General features: G+C 36.8%; 1 pseudogene; it reads right to left on the bottom strand.

The window, feature by feature from the left end:
* Positions 1-757: 757 nt before the first annotated feature.
* Positions 758-1,120, bottom strand: LOC108967247 (annotated as a pseudogene).
* Positions 1,121-13,503: the final 12,383 nt, after the last annotated feature.

Consider the following 13,503-nt stretch of genomic DNA (forward strand, 5'->3'; position numbering starts at 1 on the left):
TAAATATGCTATACCAGTGCCTTTTAAAGCCATCCAGGCTCAGCCCTTTAGATAATTTATGGAAGATTGAAAGTTTTCTCAATTTGTCCAATCTTGCGGGGAACACCTCCTCTAAACAACTTTTAAACAACCTTATAAAGTTCATGAAATGTTCGAAAATATATTAAAGATACTTATATAATATAACATAAAGCATAAGAAATGTGTATGTGTGTGTAGTTATTCCCAGGTTTGTAAAAATATATTGACAATTGCTTTCCCATCATTATAAGCACCAATGGTTACTTTTATGCGATATTCCCCCGCTGGCAGTGGCAACAAGTCAAGGATTCGTTGGTGGTTTTGTTTTGAAACAGATATGAAAAGAGATGGAAGTTGTGGGATCTCGCCTTAATTAGTGATCACTTTCGTCGAGCAAATCCTGTGATCGGTGTCCATAAACTGACGGGAATTCAGGCTGTTATGTGAATAGTTCGAATAAGCCCTTTTTTATTATTGGAGTGAAAACATGTTATAGAAAACTGGATCGTGCTACTACAATATGTACCAACCAAGCCACCAAGTTGAAATCGTCAATATTGTGAAAGAAATGCTCATATGAAATTTAGTAACATGCCGAAAATCTCCCTTTTAGCTTATCCGTTTTGCATATACTTGTATGGACCGCCCTATAAATTGCATTACAAATATTATATTACACTTATATTATAAGGACAGGTGTGGCCGATATTTTAATAAGTTTCCAAGAATTTGAAAACTATATCCAAGACACCGAAAAATGTAGTGTATTGTTGAGTATAAACGGTCGATAGCCATTAAATCTTTTGAAAACTTACACATTTTACTGAAATAACGCTAATTACAATTATGATTTCAAAATTACTGGGTTTACTCTAAACTAACAATATTGTACTGGTACTTCAAAGAGGTTGACGCGCAACGAAAGAGCGACGTCATCGCGAGACAAAGCTTTGAGCTTGCAATAGGTGAAATCTGCAAATGGTTTATCCAGCGTTGCACACTTAATATTCGTAAATTTAATCATCGAAACGGGACAAACAGAACGCAAATAAAAGCTAACCATTAAAGCAAACATTAACCACATCGACGAGCAAAGCATTTTTGCCGACTGGAACAACACTTATAGTATGCTTGATAAACCAGCTTCAGATAAAATCTCGAATATTAAAAACAAAAACTGATTCTATGAGCAATAAAATCGAGGTTCAGAGCCTCATACATTATTAATTAATTTGAATAAAATGAAATATAATTACTTAGTCTGATAGATATCACCGATTTAGTATTATATTAATATTATTAACACCCATCAACAATCGCAGTTGGTGCAGTAAATGATGTAAGTCTTCGATAGTATTTTGGATGGTGCGTCTAGTCTCTAGGAATTATATTTTAAGCTCTGTAAGTGATGTGCATGGAAAATTTTTCATTGATTATCTCAAAATATAGAAGTTATCAACAATGACAATTTCGTAGTCTTAATGCAAAGTTTGCTTGCTGAAGTTAGTCTTTCACTGTTCTCAGACCTCCAAATACCTATGGTATAAGATAGTATATATCTTTTACAAAGAAATGTTCTCTTGGGAAAAAAAGTGTTGTTTACAATTTATTTTATTGATTTTTTGGAGAAATTTTCCGGACATGTTAATATTTAAAATATTTGTGATAGAATTAAAAATATTTGCTCATATTTATTATAATTGAAAGAATTAATGTAATGTATGTTCGATTAAGGTGGCAGCGATACAAACACTGTGTTCACAATATGACTACAATTATTGGAAATTAAAATGCATAATTTATTGCAAAATTAATTTACTTTAAACAAATGTGACTACACATGTACCGATCGCATATTGCATATACAGTTGTGTTCATAATAAAAGCAGTTAAGTATGAGAAAAGGTAATAGGATGTGTAATTCTATTTTAAATCAACTTTTCGGGTCGTACAGGGTGGCTGATGAATTTTACTACATTAAGAAACTCAAATTTTTTTTTTCAGTGTATGGAATTCATTTTTCTTTTATTCATGTTAAAGCTCATTCAATTTTATTAAATATAGCTTAATTAGTTTTAAAAATAATGGAATTTAAATGCCCTCCCCTACTCGTTGATGCATGTGCGGCATCTTAACAAAAAGTTGTTGATTACTGCTTGGTTGAGACAGGAATAGCCGCAATTGTTTCTCGAATGGATTGCCTTAGTTCATTCAAATTTGTTGGTTTTGCTTTGTGGACTTCCTGCAAGCAAGAGCTTGCAATAACCCCACAAGAAAAAGTCAGGTGCAGTAAGGTCAGGCGACCTGGGGGCCAACGGAATGTGGAGTTTCTGGATATCAGCTTATTGGGAAATTTTCGTCGCAATTCTGTCATACCAGGTTGGGCTATGTGAGGAGCTGCACCATCTTGCTGAAACCACACAGAGTTGAAAGAAATTCTCATTCGGCGTCATTCTGGATAGAAAAACTCTCTCAACATGCTCAAGTAACGGTCTCCAGTAACCGTAACGGTGTGACCGTTTTCTTCGAAGAAGTAGGGCCCGACAATGCAGCGTGATGAAACTGCACACCACACTGTGACACGAAGTGGATGCAATTCCATCTCATGGAGTATCTGTGGATTGGAAGCACTTCATATTCGACATTTTTGTTTGTTTATGTTGCCGTTTAAATCGAAATGGGCCTCGTCAGACATGAAAAGACAGTTCATCCTCCTCCACCATTTGAAGCATCTTCTGGCAAAATTCCAAGCGAATCGGCAAGTCTGCAGCGTTCAGTTTGTTGGCCATTTGMATTTTATATGGGAATATGTCCAAATCTTTGTGCATAATTGACTGTAATTACTGTCTGCTTACATCCATTTGAGCAGATAAGCTTCTTGTCGAAACACGTGGATTGTTTTGTATGGCAGCAGCTACAGCAGCGATTATTTCCTCCGTTCGAACTGAAGGGTTTCGATGGTACGATCTTCTGTTGACTGTCCCATGCTCGGCAAAATTGTTTACAAGTCTCATTATGGTCCATCWGCTCGGAGGATTGCCGCCAAACGTGCGCCTATACTCTGTTTGAACCGAAACTACGGACTCCAGTGCGTGATAGCGGCGGACAATCCAAATTCTTGTTTCAGTATCCCAGTTATCCATTTTTGTTAAATGTAAAAGTCAATCTGCAAAATAAAAAAAATTAACCAGATTCATTAAATAGAAAAAACGTTATTTAATTTTTTTTTTTTTGGTAGGGCTTTCATCAGCCACTCTGTAGATACAGACAAATAGCTGCATATACTGGGTTTTTCAATAGAAATGATATGATTTCTAAGCGTCGCTTCGGCCATTTTTAATATATGATGATCTATTTTTTTTTTTTATACCCTTGCAACCAGTATTATAGTTTTCTTCACTTAACGGTTATACGTAACTAAGTACCAAATTAAGATATAAAGGTGTAGATTGGTACGGATGATCGCAGTAGCAAGGGAACCTGTGGGAAAAATGTTTTGAAAAAGTGGCCCTCTAACAAGTTTAGTGTACATGTCTCCGAAACCACTTAAGCACTAACAACCAAATTTACTGAGTACAAATCTCATAAGAACCGCTATCGACAATGGAAAAGTAGATGTGGCACCGCCCTCTTTTTGGTCGCATATCTCAGGACTCGACTGACCGATTTTTACATTTCTTTGTCACGTTGTGGAAATGAGCGAAGTCCTACAGTAACCACGCCTACTTCCCATATAGCACAATTTTAAATTCCACTTGATTCGTTTAGTTTCCAAAACACAAATCAAGAAAAAATAAAACTTTGGACCAATAAGGCCTTTAGTGTGCCACCTCATGACGACAAAAAATGTTTAATTCAACAAAAACTGTTCAAGCCCCTATATACCGAATATTTAGACCCCGGTACCTATATTTGACTTTCGTTAGAAAATGTCGGTCAATGTCTGATATATATAACTAAAATTAAGGGATAGTACTTCTCTTATAATGGTATGTCTGTATGTCAAAAATGAGTTATACTTAAAATACAAATTTTCGATCTTCCGTTTAACTTTGGACCGCATATTTCGGCCAATATGTGAGTTATCCTAATGAAAATATGAGAGCATGTTTCTTCATAACACTGTATCCTTCTGTCTAAAATAGATCAATTTAAGCGAAAACTTGGCCTAGCCCCCATAAAACTAATATCAGAATTTTCGAATACCCGGCGGACATTACTCTATATGAAAAAATCGTTCTCCAATTGCTACTTTTCGAACTTTGACCTGTGCTCGCTTTTCGTCGAATTTTTTTCTTCACAAGTTGCCAATATGACAAAGAAACTCTCTACGTAATGGATATATTTATTTAGTTCAGGCAATTTGTGGAATCCAAGATTTTCTACTACAGAATTGGAACTGTCTCCAACCACAAACTGGCGGATTTTGAGAAATTGGGTTTGAATCCGTATAAAATTTATTCACGCGGTGAATTAGCTGATTTTGCCTAGGAATAACTTGAAAAGGATAACGATTTTTTAAGCAAATCATCTCTAATGAGGTTCTCTTGAATCTGAGTGGTTCTGTAAATAATATTAACTGTCAATTGTGATACGGAGAAGATCCACAAATTATTCATGAACAACCAATAACTTCACCTAAATTAACAGTTTGGTGTGCTTTTTCTACTTTTAGAATCATCGATCCGTACTTCTTTCGATATGAAACTGGTAGCACGTTACTGCCAATGAAGAGCAGCATAGATCGATGATAACCAACTGCTTATGAAGAATTGTGACATGTGATTTAGCACCATTAGACTACTTCTTGTGTGGTTCTTTGAAGTTATTGGTCTTTAGCAGTAAACCAGTCTCTCTTCAAGTTTAGAAGTCAATATGGAACATGCTGCCGCCAGTCGTTTCTTCTTTTCGCTACGTGGCGCCAATTGGATATTCCAAGCGTGGCCAGGTCCTTCTCCACCTGGTCCTTCCAACGGAGTGGAGGTCTTCCTCTTCCTCTGCTTCCCCCGGCGGGTACTGTGTCGAATACTTTCAGAGTTGGAGTGTTTTCGTCCATTCGGACAACATGACCTAACCAGCGTAGCCGCTGTCTTTTAATTCCCTGAACTATGTCAATGTCGTCATATATCTCGTACAGCTCATCGTTCCATCGAACGCGATATTCGCCGTGGCCAACGCTCAAAGGACCATAAATCTTTCGAAGAATTTTTCTCCCGAAAACTCGCAACGTCGACTCATCACTTGTTGTCATCGTCCAAGCCTCTGCACCATATAGGAGGACGGGAATTATGAATGACTTATAGAGTTTGGTTTTTGTTCGTCGAGAGAGGACTTTGCTTCTCAATTGCCTACTCAGTTCGAAGTAACACCTCTTGGCAAGAGTTATCCTATCTTGGATTTCCAGGCTGACATTGTTGGTGGTGTTTACGCTGGTTCCAAGATAGACGAAACTATCTACAACTTCAAAGCTATGACTGTCAACAGTGACGTGAGAGCCTAGTCGCGAGTTGATGACAGGAGATATTTCAGCTTGCCCTTTTTCACTGCCAGACCCATTTGTTTTGCTTCCTTGTCCAGTCTGGAGAAAGCAGAGCTAACGGCACGGGTGTTGAGGTCGATGATATCACTATCATCGGCATACGCCAGCAGCTGTACACTCTTATAGAAGATGCTACCTTCTCTATTTAGTTCTGCACCTCGAATTTCTTTCTCCAGAAGCAGGTTGAAGAAGTCGCACGATAGGGAGTCGCCTTGTCTGAAACCTCGTTTGGTATCGAACGGCTCAGAGAGGTCCTTCCCGATTCTGACGGAGCTTTTGATGTTGCTCAACGTCAGTTTATACAGCCGTATTAGTTTTGCAAGGATACCAAATTCAGACATCGCGGCGTAAAGGCAGCTCCTTTTCATGCTGTCGAAAGCAGCTTTGAAATCGACGAAGAGGTGGTGTATGTCGATTCTCCTTTCACTAGTCTTCTCCAAAATTTGGCGCATGGTGAATATCTGGTACACATAAAGAGGTGTAACCACAGTCCAACTACACAAACCTTAACCTAAGCTGGCTTCTCTTGATTTTCACGTGGCCACTACGTGCACATCTCTTGTCAATTGTAAGCTCCGCATTAGGGACGAATATATATATTCGGTATATTCCGAATTTGAGAGCATACCACTTGCAGGGGCTTTTCGGTATTGCCAGCCAATGCTCCGTTTGGTGGCCGCGGTGTATATAAATTATAAATATAATAACAATTACAACGGTTAAATAAGTTTTTTATTTAATTAAAAATTTTTTTATAGTTCTTAACTTATTCTAAAACATTTATTTATAAATCTATTTTATTTCTTCCGAAACTACAACGCCTTACTTAACTGTTCCTCAGCTGGTCCAATTCCAGGGACTGAATCTTTGCATCTGGCAATAAGAAAGATTTTAAAAGTTCTATCAGAAATTAAAGGAAGTTCAATCGAATTGCAATTAAATTCACTACGTTAGTTGTCAATTGATTAATCGATTAAAAGAATACATATGCTGTAGTATATTTAATATTTAATGGATGTATGTAGCTCAACAAGTTACAATGAATCCAGTAAACCTACCAAACTTACCACCGAACAAATTGTTGAATTATTTGAGGCAGCTTTCTATTGAACTCCATCGATCCGTGATTTCAATTATAACAAACGCAATTTTAGCAGCATTCATACATACATACAGCTCTCAATTAGCGACCTTTATTTTCATATTTAAATCATTCAGATCTCTCACGGTCTGTATCTGTTCTTGATTTTTGGTTATACCTCTCCCTGTTGCTGTTTACTCTGACGAAGCTTCGCTTTTAGATTGCGTCACGTTTTTGTCAGCACTGTTACTTTTTTCGGTTGCCTTTTTTTGGCAGATCACGCGTGAGTTGTGTCAAGTTATCATATTATATTTCTTCAGTATTGTTTAGCATTTCATTATGGAAAGGTTTACGCCTAAACTACTTTGATAAATCGTTCAACTATATTACGAAAATTCACATTCTGTAAAGAATATGTTTTGCGCGCTTCGCTCAACTTATGGTCAACTTGAGAGCCAGCATTCATTGTTGGATAATATTCGACCGAACAGACCACCTCCAACACGCAGGGAAGAAAAAATAGCAACTATAGCTGAGAATGTACACGAAGACCCTGGAGAGTAGATACAGCGCCGTTCAATTCTTCAAGACAAACTTGATACGAAATATACTAAAAAGATCCCTTCAGCTTATAGACCATTATCAATTCAAGTACATTCGACTTCCTTTACTCTACTTGTAGACTTAGAGAGATATAATATTAAAACGTCGAGTTTTATTGCCTTGTTCTGTTGTACTCAAATTATTTCTACCGCATTTTGGTTATACATACGTGATACCCCTCAAAACTTGTATTACAGCCATCACTACTCCCATATACCTGATGAAAATGATGATTCTATCAATTCACAATAGTGTTTAATAATGAATGCTGACTTCGCATGAAATATTTCTGTAATAACGTATTTTTAGGGTTTACATGCTGGAATTATTTATATTATTTAAAGAGGAAGAGGAAGAGGTGTACAAAGAATAATTAGAAATTTACATATGTACGTATTGTATGTTTATATGCAAGTAATTTTAACAGTTTTCGTGTTCCGTCACATAGAAAGTGGATTATTAGCAGCTCTCAGAGAACCAAAATTCACGACGTCACTAGTTTCGCCATTGTGATTTCGTTATGACTGCTCGTGTGGTTACACACATTTGAAACTATACTATACATATATGTAAGTATATCATGTTCTCTGATTTACCTACGCCTAAATGCTGTTCTTAATCAGCCTAACGGTAAATGGCTGTCGGCATTGACGTCATAAGCTACGAAATTTCCCAAAATACATTAATTGTATACACATGCTTTTATATAAGCAGTGGGCGTAAACAGAATATGACGAGCGACCGATTGATACCTCCCATGCTCTCTGAATTTGTATTCACTTTTCATTCTCTTCTTTTTGGAAACGCTTTGTCTTAATATGCGTAGGCGTAAGCATGCTAATAATAGTTTTGATAATGCGCGAGACAGTGTACTTAGTATGAAATTTGAAGGACGTGGTCCAGCTGTTGATTCAACCATATGATGGCACTTACGATGGTAACAAGCTTAAGCGGAGAAGTGATGAGTCAAATATTTATACACATTTATGTATTGCTGCATGCAAATGACAGTGCAAAAAATTTATAATTTCCCTATAAATAAGTTAGTCAAGTATCTACCCAAGTGTACTAAATGAGCTAAAATGCTTTTGGTAACAATTTGGACTAACTTGGTTATGATTAAATGAAATTTAAGCTTCCCATGTTGCTTAATACTATTTATTGTTTGTTTTATCCTCCTTTCACCGAGCTACAACCATTCAACGGGCTTACAATGGATCTGAAATATGTAACTCATTGTAATCAATTCACATAATCGGCGCAGAAAGTCATTATGATTACATTTGATAAAAGGGGTATTCTAGTCTAGAGGCTCGAATTTCGAGCTTTTTTCAACAATTAATAAAAACGAAGCACTAGATATTTTTACTATCCGCTCTTTTTTATCATTTGTTTATTTAACTTAGAAGAGTACACAAGATAAATTTCAAAAAAAAAATTTTTTTTCTTCGAGTTCTGCGTCTTTGAAGAAAGGGGGGAAAAAGAGGCCGTGTCCTGATCGCCATGATTTCTACCCTTGTCGTCATCTGAAAAATAAAACAATGACAGGTTCCTAATGAGGACGAATGTCGCTATGTGATGAAGCAGCAAAACTAAAAAAAGATGTGTTTCATAAAATGGCGGCTATTCAAAAAAAAGTCAATTTTTTCACTAATTTTTCAATTTTGTCAATTTTTTTTAAATATTACAACTTTCAAATTTTTATTGTTTGTTGCTTCTAGTGATAGAGATATATTTAAAGAATATTCATGCAAAATTTCAAATCGATTGATTAGAACTCGATATATTGTGGCTACCTCATCAAAAAAGCAATTTTGAGAAAAACGCGTTTAAAGTTTTACGTTAAGTTTCGCGCAGCGTAATAGATAGATAGATAGTTCGCTCAACCGGTCTGGTTGCCACGTCACTCAAATGGCTATAACTTTGAAAATAATTTGAGTTTTGAAAAATTATTTTAGGGAGATATTTTTGAATATCAAAACTATCGAGTTATGAAAAAAAAATTTCGATTTTTTTACTATATTGCCCTTGGACACAAGGTTAGCCATCACAATTTTTATTATGTTATTAGAACTATTCGGTTTTTTGAGGATGGCCAACAGGTTGCATAATTTTGCTGGTACGGTTACGACGAAAGTTAATACTTTCAGTTGATCGAATATGTCAGGACAGATTAACACTTCTCAAGTATTGATTTGCTCAACGGCGCTTATTTCATTAGTCCACGCGCTGCCTCGTTCGTCGATAGACCTGTGGTGAGATAATAAAATGGTCACAGAACCGTATTGCTCGAGGCATTTAATTAAACTAGAATTATACGAGCGAACACTGCGCAGCTGTTGAGATAAGCTAAAGTTCGTCGCTATCTTCCATAGTCGACACTTGGCCGTGCGCGCTCATGTCATGGCTGTGTAGGGTTATCTGTGGCCGTCGACTACAGTCGACGCTCGTACCGAAATGGCTAACGCTAAAATTTTTGCAGTAAGAAGTGGAGTCCACATTTTCGGTATCTGGAGTTTTGAAAAGTTTTAGGCCGATTTTGACAATTTATAGTTATAAGGAAGTTCACTTTAAAGTAAAGAGATTATTCGAAAAAAGTTGTATCTTGCCACATATCATCCAGTGAATTCACTACAATTCTTCTTCTTCTTTACTGGTGTAGACAACGCTTACGCGGTTATAGCCGGGTTAACAACAGCGCGTCAGTCGTTTCTTCTTTTCGCAATTTGACGCCGATTCGAGATACCAAATGCATCCACATCTTTCTCCACCTGATCACTCCAACGGAGGGCAGATCTTCCTCTGCTTCCCTCGGCGGTACTGCTTCTAATACTTTCAGAGCTGGAGTGTCTTCATCCATACGGCCGACATTACCTAGCCAGCATAGGCGCTGTCTCTTATTCGCTGAACTATGCCAATGTCGCCGTATTTCTCATACAGCAACATGATACCATCGAATGCGATATTTGCCGTTGATAATGCGCTAAGGCCCATAAATCTTCCGCAGAACCATTCTTTCGAAAACCCGTAACGTCGCCTCATCAGATGTTGCCGTCGTTCATGCCTCTGCACATACATATGTATAGCAGGACGTTAATAATAAGCATTGTATAAACCTACAAGTAACAAATCCTATCATTGTCACCCATACATCCACTGGCGAAGTAGAATGTAGAATGACAGAAATTACATTAAGAATGCAATAGAATGAGAGAAGACTCAGGACAAAAGCCCAGTCAATTCATTAGGGTTTCCTAAATATTCTACTACTAAAACAGCCAAATGCCTTAGAAAAGGCACGAGTGTGTTGCAGTGTTTTGCTATCTAATTTATTATTTAAAGTGCGTTTTTGTTAAATTTTCAAATACATATATTTCGATTATTAAAATTCATAAAGATTAAATTTACCTAGTTTTGATTAAAATTTTATTTATTGTATCAAAATATTGGTAAATCTTTTCTAATTTATCAAAAATATTTGAAGAATCTATCTATTTTTGTTTAAATTATTACAAATAGCTTTTTTTTATTATTGTATATTTTATATGTGTGAAAATAGGGTTCTTGGGGAACCCAACACCCAAACTTTACTATTTTTAAGTCCTGTTATTTGAATCTCTGTGCCGAAAAATCAACTATTTCGATCAGGTCAGCTGTTAACGAACATATGATTCTTTTGTTACTTGTGTGTTTCTACAATGATAATGAGCGACTTATAGAGTTTCATCTTTGTTCGTCGAGAGAGGAATTTAGTTCTAAATTGCCTACTCAGTCCAAGAGTTATTCTGGGTTGGATTTCAAGGCTGACACTTTTGTTTGGTGTTAAATCTGGTTCCCAGATTTCAAAGTTATGACTGATAATAGTGACGTGGCAGTCAATGACAAGAGATATTTCGTCTTGCCCTCATTCACATTTGCCCATTTACCCATTTGCTTCGCTTCCTTATCCAGTCTGAAGAAAGCAGAACTAACGGCGCGGGTGCTGAGGCCAATGATATCAATACTCGTATGATCAGCGTACACCACCAGCAGCTGTACACTCTTATAAAAGATTCTGCCTTCTTGATTCAGCCCTGCTGCTCGAATCATTCTCTCCAGCAGTAGATTGAAGAAGTCGCACGAAGGGAGTCGTCTTGTCTGAAACCTCGTTTGATATCGAACGGCTCGAACTTTTGGTGTTGCTCAAAGTCAGTTTACACAGCCGTATTAGTTTTAAGGGGATACCAAATTCAGACATCGCGGCATAAAGGCAGCATGGTGAATATCTGGACAAACCGTATTTTACAAAGGAGCTGATGCATGCTCTTTATCAGTTCTTCGCCGCCGTATTCGAATATCTTGGACGGCAATTCATCGGTCCCCGCCGGTTTATTGATCTTCAGACGAGTAATTTCTATTCGGGCAATGGAAAGTCTGCTTCATCTTCATCGTAGAGGGGAATCAATATCACCACCTCCTAGTATTATGCTTTTACTGCCATTCCGCAATGCTTTGACGACGAAAATGTCAATGCTACTTTTTGTTGTGATATTAAATATATCTGACGGGTTCGTTCTACAAAAAAATGCCTGGTTCAGGAGCAAAATCAGTATAACTCATATTATAAGCATGTATGGATATGCAAATTTTTACTTAGTTTTTTCATTTTTGAATTACTAAAATGTCAAATGATTCTTACATGAATTTTTGAATGCATATGGTTTTAAATATAATTTTTCTATTTATAAAAAGTATCCTATTTACTCACCCCAGTTCTAAGCTACCTGCCCACCAATTTTCCATTTCAGCCGTTCTTGAGTTATAAGTGGTGTAACAAGCACGACTTCCTTTTATATATATAGATATGAAAGTTAAGGTAGTATCGAGCAGATTTTATTTATTATTCATAATACCATATGCTATTAACTTGTCACATACTATAAAACTAATCGTAAGTGTTATATGGGGGGTAAATCAAGTTTTTGCTCAAATTTATTTATTTTAGGCACAAAGACACACTGTTATGAGTAAAACACGCTATTTGGCGATATATCCGGTACAAATTCATCCGGAAGTTCGATTATCTTTAGATTAAATATATTTGGACTAAGGGAAGTATTGGTATGGTATACCATTGTCAGAGAAGTACTATCCCAGACATTGACCGATATTTTCTAACAAAAGTCAACTGCGCGGTCTAAATATTCGGTACCAAGGGGCATGAACAGTTTTTGTTGGATTTAAACAATTTTGGTCATAAGGTGGCATACACTAAGAGCATTTAGTGCCGTTATATTAATCGCTTCTGGATTTGTGTACTCAAAAGTAAAAGAATCAAGTGGAAATTAAAATTGTGCTTGTGGAAATAGGGCGCGGTTATTGTTTGATTTCGCTCCTTTTCACTACGTGGCATGAGAATATAAAAGAAAGACCCATACCAAGTTTTGTCGAAATCGGTCAGTTGGGTTCCGAAATAGGGCGATTAGGCCAAAAAGTGGGCGGTACCATGCCTACCGTCCACCTTTTACACCGGCTCTAATAAAGCGGGCAGCAATTTTTACGTTTACGCATTTATAGCGTTTTTATTTATTTATTTATCTATTAAATGACAAAAAATAATAATACAATTATTATCTTACAGAGTAAGAAGCACTGGCTGCCAGTAAAGTAAAGGAAATTATTTGGACGTAAAATAACTTAGAGTTAGGGAATTAGTCGAAGTCGTGTCAGTCGTTTGTACGGCAGGAGGACGGAGGACGGAATATGTGGGATGAGTTGTATTGAAGGGCGAGTTAAAGTGTTGCACACTGTTCCAAGAATTAGTTTTCTGTTCCTTAAGGAAGTTATTGACGAGTAGGAAGATATCCTTACTCACCATATAATGAAGGTAAATAATGGCTTCATTGCTACGGATTTTTCTTTCAGATCCACTAATTAGTTGCCAATAACTCCAGCGTGACCAGGTATCAACACAATTTTGATTTCTTTGCCTTTTTGTATAAGTTTGGTACGTATTTCAGAAATTAGGGGTGCCTTGTTAGTATTAATAATATTCAAGATACTAGCAATAGTTGACATACTGTCTGCGCAGATTATCGTATTGACGTTAGATTCTGAGGCTGCTACTATGGCGTTGTATATTGCAACCGCTTCTGCCGTATACACTGATCCATAATTTGGTAGGTGCCCTGCTATTACTGTTTTCCCATCGGCTTGAACCACAACGAATGACGTGTGGTCCTTCGACTTTGACCCATCGGTGTAGTACATTTTCCATTCG

Source organism: Bactrocera latifrons, unplaced genomic scaffold (genome assembly GCF_001853355.1).
Source record: "Bactrocera latifrons isolate USDA-ARS-PBARC rearing strain unplaced genomic scaffold, ASM185335v1 scaffold_181, whole genome shotgun sequence".
NCBI lineage: Eukaryota > Metazoa > Arthropoda > Insecta > Diptera > Tephritidae > Bactrocera > Bactrocera latifrons.